The 6,328-nt window shown below is 36.6% G+C and overlaps 1 pseudogene; it reads right to left on the bottom strand.

The window, feature by feature from the left end:
• Positions 1-467: 467 nt before the first annotated feature.
• On the bottom strand, positions 468-2,471 carry LOC143603614 (putative splicing factor 3A subunit 1 pseudogene; annotated as a pseudogene).
• Positions 2,472-6,328: the final 3,857 nt, after the last annotated feature.

Consider the following 6,328-nt stretch of genomic DNA (forward strand, 5'->3'; position numbering starts at 1 on the left):
AATCATTTCAGACACACCTCGACACTATAAATGGTCATCGTCGCCCCTTTGGTAGTTTGACCGTGATATATATTTATTTCTTAACATAAAATTTTACTCAAAACAACACTCCCTGCCTGTATATTCCTTCATGCTTCATCAATAAAAACAGATTAAATGCAGACAAAAAGTATTTCTTACCTCTTCCTACCACAGCGTTTTCTTCAAAGCCCTGCTGTCTTCTATTCCAGAGCCAGTGAATTGTACCTCGCGCAGTTAAACATGTAAAGTATGTATAAGAAAAAGGTCACAACAGCCAATGCAACCAATGACTTCAACAAAATAGAATCAAGAAAATAGTCATAGATATGCTATACTATAAATCAAATATTCAATCAACAAAACAAAACCATTCACTGTCGTATAATCTTCCTTATTCCATCAGCCAAAAACAGATTAAAAATGTTCCAGGAGACATAAACGACTACTTACCTCTTCTGACCGCCACGTTGTTTTAAAGATAGAGAAAACGTTTCACCTCCACCAATGTTGTAATAAGCAAGAGATAAATTGTCTTTAAGAAAACCCGCCTTCCTGCTCAGTTTCTGTTTGTTTGCAGACAGATGTATCTCTCCAGCAACCTTCTCCTTCAAACTGCTAACACTCTCAGACAAGGACTCCACGGGAATGTCCAACATTTGACCCTAGAGATTTCCTTCAGCATTTGGCACCGACACACTTATACGGGCAGGCCCCTGTCACAACACAAACAACTCCAATTAACACACTGAACCCATAAAGACAAGGTAAACATAAATATTAAAAGTATGCAGAAACAAGATATTTTTAAAATAAACATACGGGATGTCGAGCCAAGAACTGATCCTTGGAGAAAAGCATATAATCTTCAAGTCTTTGCCTCTTTGGTTCAGGTTCTTCAGGAAGTGCAGGACGAGCTTTGTCAGGAGGTGGTGGCAGCTGCATTCCTTGAGGCATAGGCGGTGGAGGAACCATAGGCATGCCGGGCATACATAGACAAGGTGCAAGTGGTGTTAACTGATATCCAGGCGGTGATGGCACGGGAATACTAGGAGGCCGATTCATCATGTAAGGTTGTTGATGAAAGTAATTCATCTGCATTGGTGGCAGAGTTGCAGTCCAGTATTGAGCATTAGGCGACACACGAGGGAGATTCAAAGCTAGCCCACAGAAGATTCCGGCCATCACTAAACCCGTCAATCTGATTGTTTTTCCTTTCAATATCCGGCTTGACCGCGTTAGAAACCTCTTCCTCTATGGTCCCAAAAATATCAGGACTGGTTCGAGCAAGGCCAACAATATTTCTAGAAACTTCTTCATCTTGAGCAAGTGTGGTCTCTCTAATCTTGGCAAACATTCTCTCCTTTTGCTCTTTATACTTCGGGTCAATAAGAGAAACACACATATGCTCTGACATCTCGTTGATCGGAATCAATTCACCCGTAATCGGCGAAATAACAGTATTAGCCAGGCGTCTCTCTCCAGCTGCTAGCCTCTCGTCAGGTCTCTTATAATTCTTAACAATCCTCATCCTCAGCTCGTTTTCTTCATTAATTGAATCATCATCATTATTATTCTCTTTTTCATCTAATATCATTGGAAGTGGTAAATCATTGTCTTCATCATCTGCAAAATCTATGGTCACCACAACAGCAAAATCATGCCAGTCGATCTTGGACATCAACCGTCTTTCATGTTCTTTATCATCCTCAGCCTTTTGTCTCGCCTGCTCTTGGTACATTTCCCACTAGAGCCTGTTTACGCACCGTCCAAGAACAGTAGGCATATCAGTCACACTTTCTTTCAGCTTATCAGTCAATCCATTAGGTGACTTCAGCACTTTCTTGTAGGCATCTGTCAACGATTTAAACAACTTAAACTTACTGTGGGTCGGCTTCAAAAACTGAAAGTGAGGACTGCCTTTCTCTCTACTAGTTAATCCAGTCAAAAAAGATCTTCCATTTTGTGCCACAAACTGTGCAGTGAGTTTAATTATATCCAACTCCTCTCCCGTAATACCCTCAGGAAGCCGAATTGTGTACTGCTCAGCCTCTGGAGGTTCCAGAACTTTCTTAACTGGTTTAAACTCTGCTGGCGTGTCAGTTTTCTCGGCTGCATCAAATGACTTGGACAACTTCTGACCCAGTGCTTGATTTTGATCACAAAACTCAGACAGTCAGGTGCTGGTAATACGCATTATACGGATCTGAACCATTCAGGAAACTAAATTTGGGATTTCCTGCATTTTCATCAACAATTTTTTTCACAAATTCGGGTCCGTGTTTTGCTACAAAGCTTACGATTCTGTCGACTATGTTTCTGATGTCCGGTGGAGGATGTATAATCCCGATTGGTCGGGTGTGTGTGGCAATAGATGCAAGTGGCGAGTTTGACTTATTTTCGGCTTCCGAAATATGCTCGTCCTTAGAATCATTTTCTACTTGGAACACCATTTGCACAATTTGGTTTCAATACTAGTTCACAGTAGTTCAAAAGTTACCTGCAAAGATAAAGGTTTAGTTTAGATCTGCAACACTTGGTAAATCATAAAGAGAATAAAAGTAACATGTTGTCTATTCATTTTTTTTATATAATCATATAATTTGTGTGAATATGTTAGTGTTAAAGACGTAATCTGAATAAGCAAGAAAACTGATACGTTACCTATGAATCGGCAGGCACGATTAAACAGCCGGATGATGATGTAATTAGCGATCAATTGAAATTAGGGTTCGTAGTTTAAATAGCATACGCAACCGCCAATGCAAATCGGCCGGGTATCGGAAATTTTGTTTTTATTTTCGGTTAATTGCAATTTTGGCAGGAGGTTTCAATCCTGTGCTGTCATTTTTGTAAATATAGGCGGGTGGTCTTTCTATTGCAATCGGTTCCAGCTGATAGTTAACGGTAGTTATTTTTGTTAGTTTCAGGGGTAATAATGTACTTTCACCCCTAACCAAAACCCAGCTCCATATAACCCCCCCCCCCCCCAAACTTCGCCTTACAACCCTAAATTAACGTTCCCGTCATAGTCGTATCCCGCCGTCGTCTCCCTCCGATCATAAAAATGGCTTGGATTTTTTATGCAATCCTTAATACCACGTTTTTCACAGGTATCTGAATTCACATTTTCCCCGTTAATTCGTTTGCTCGATTAAAATTCAGTTTTAGGTTGATGCTCTGTAATTGAGACGATTATGTTATTGGTTTTATAGCCGAGATTTGGTTGGGTGTTAGCTTTGACCACTTGGAACTTGAGTTAGTGGTTTTGGTGAAAACCCGGCCTTACCGGATCTACAATTTCCAGTTTCAAGCAGGTGGCCAGGATCAAATCAAATAGGGTTTAAGAGGTGGTGGTTTTGGTGTTTTGTATATTATTAACTTCACTGGTAATAACCTAGACTGATAATCATGTATTTTGTATATTATTAACTTAACTAGTTTTGACCTAGACCGATAATCATGTATTTTGTATTATATCAACAACTCATTAGGGCATTTTGTATTTACTTAAGTAACAATCAAGTTACTACAATATTGTCAGTTTGATCAATTGTACGCATATGTATGATTAATGTGGGTGTGATTGTGTGTATCTATGTATGCTTCTTTTTGTGTATATGAATTTGTAAAACTGTGTGTATATGTATGCTTATATATATTTATTTTTTGTATGAATATGAATGATTAAAGTGCTTTGTTTGATTTTATAATATATATGTATGTATAATTAGTATGTAATTAGATGTATGTACATATAATTAGTATGAATAATTAGATGCATATGATGACTTTGTTTGACTTTGTAGAACAACAATAACAAACTAATTAGTTAAGGAATCAAGTACTTTCAATGTGTGTATGTGTATTATGCAAGGGGCATAACAGTCTTTTTATGTATATATGTATCTATGTATGTATGTATGTATGTATAACTAGTATGTATAATTAGATGTATGTATGTATAATTACTTAATTAGTATGAATAATTAGATGCATCTGTTGACATTGTTTGACTTTGTAGAACAACAATAACAAACTAATTAGTTAAGGAATAAGTGCTTGCAATGTGTTTATGTGTATTTATGCAGGGATATACCAGTCTTTTTATGTATGTATGTATGTATGTATATATATGTATGTATGCATGCATTTATTGTTGACGAGTGACTCGAAGGGAAGCCTTTAAGCGAATTAAAATATATAAATGCATATGCTTAACCAACTTAAAAATTCATGGAATTAGTTGACGATGGTTACTCGTATGATTACAGGTAGGAGGAGGTAGAGGATGAGATTACGAGAGCGTGGGCGAAAACAGTGAAGAAAACGGAGTTGGAATGAGAAATATATGAAGAAAACAAAATGATGAATAAAAGCCCCACCGTGGTCCACGGTCCAGACCATGGGCCACGGTCAACTTGGCACCAGAATGACAGAGCTTATCGTACCGTGGCAATCATCCAAACCGTGACCGAACCGTGGCCCACGGTCCGACTCGTAACTGCAATTTTATTCTTCTTTTTATGTCGTTTTGGGATGTCTTTTCCTGGACTTTTTCAATTGGAACTGCTTGGGGGCGATTTCTGGAGACCAAAACATTGTCTTGGGTATTGGTAATCATTAGTTTGTGTTTTTGATTCCTAATGATTAAGACAATTGAAGTTATGATGATTCACCAAACCATGAGTGGCTAATTCTATTGGTGATCATCTTGGATGTAAGGTTTAATTGATACACTATGTTATGCTTTGATTTCTTGAATAATAACTTTGCCATGTTTGTTTAGTTGTTATGGTGTATGGTGTTTGAAAATTGTTAATTGTGTTTGATCATAATCTAAACCATACGTTCTTGGTGCCATTGGCAATCGATATATCATGGGAGGGATTAGGGTTAAATACTAGGTAATTGATTATCTGGTAACAACCTTGCGTTATATCAATCCAAGTACTTAGTTCCCTTTTATCACAAACAAGTAATCAAACATGAACTATGTCTGTGTGGTTCTTTCTAGTAAGCATGAACATTAGTGTTGAGTTAAACCTGAAATCTAAGATGATCGCTTTCTCTTAATCGGTTATTAAATCTTAATAGTTGTTTTGCAAGTTGTTTACTTTTATTTTAGTTTCTTCAAAAAACCAATCAATCAAATTTGAATTTACTTTTTATGCAATTTTAGTTTAATTTTATCATCTGTTAAAACTACTGGTGAACACGCATTCCACAAACTCTTTGTGTTCGACACCCACTTACTGCTATCTATTTAGTTGTAATTGGTTTATTTTTGAGTGAGTATACGACATCACGTCAATTGTGCATGTGTGTTTGTATGTACGCATTTATGCATGTGTGAATGTGTGCATGTGTGTGTATGTATGTATGTATGTATGTATAGTTAGGTGTATCTGCTGACTTTATTTTACTTTGTAGAACAACAACAAACTATAATCAGTTAAGGAATCAAGTGCTTGCAATGTGTGTATCTGTATTTATGCGTCGGCATAACAGTCTTTTTATGTATGTATGCATCCATGTATATATGTATGTATGGTTGTGTGTGTGTGTATAACTGTATGCATCTGTGTATGCATATATGTATATATCTATGTATGCATTTAAATGTGTGTAGATATTTGTGATGGTTGTGTATATATGTATCTATGCGTGTGTATGTATGTATGTATTTGTGTATATACATGTATGTGTGTATCCATGTATATATTTATGTATGTATTGTATGGATTCGAATGTATGTAAAGTCACAATTGACTTGGGAAAGTGAAAGTCTGTGTAGTGTGTATTGTATGGATTTGAATGTATATACATGTATGTGTGCACCCTGTGTTTCAATTGGTTAATGTTGTGTAAAGTCACAGCTTGACTTAGAAAAGTCAAACACTTAGTAAAGTCAAACTGTGTAATTTTTTTATTTCATGTTAATTTGGTTAATTTTTTACAAATAATCAGTTTAGATAATCAAGATTATGATTACTTATGTTTAATAAGCAACTCACAATAAAGGTCAATGGGTCAAAGATAGACAGCCCTAAAAAGTCAACATTCGATTGGTGAAAACTGTTGGAGGGAATATATGTTAACAGACCGAGGATCCAAATTGCATGTATTTAAAATCACACGGTTGCAACTTGCAAGGATAGAACTGTCTTTTCGCAATTAAACAAACTTTGGGTTCACGGCGGGGTCCTGAATACAAAAAAAGAACTAACACAGGGCCCATATATGCGAAAATGATACCACGGGGTTGAAACCTGCATTTTGGATTTCATCACAAGGACCATATTTGCAA

The sequence above is a fragment of the Bidens hawaiensis genome, unplaced genomic scaffold (genome assembly GCF_021521415.1).
Source record: "Bidens hawaiensis isolate Kalapana, Puna unplaced genomic scaffold, B.hawaiensis_p1.1 tig00062288_1, whole genome shotgun sequence".
Lineage (NCBI taxonomy): Eukaryota > Viridiplantae > Streptophyta > Magnoliopsida > Asterales > Asteraceae > Bidens > Bidens hawaiensis.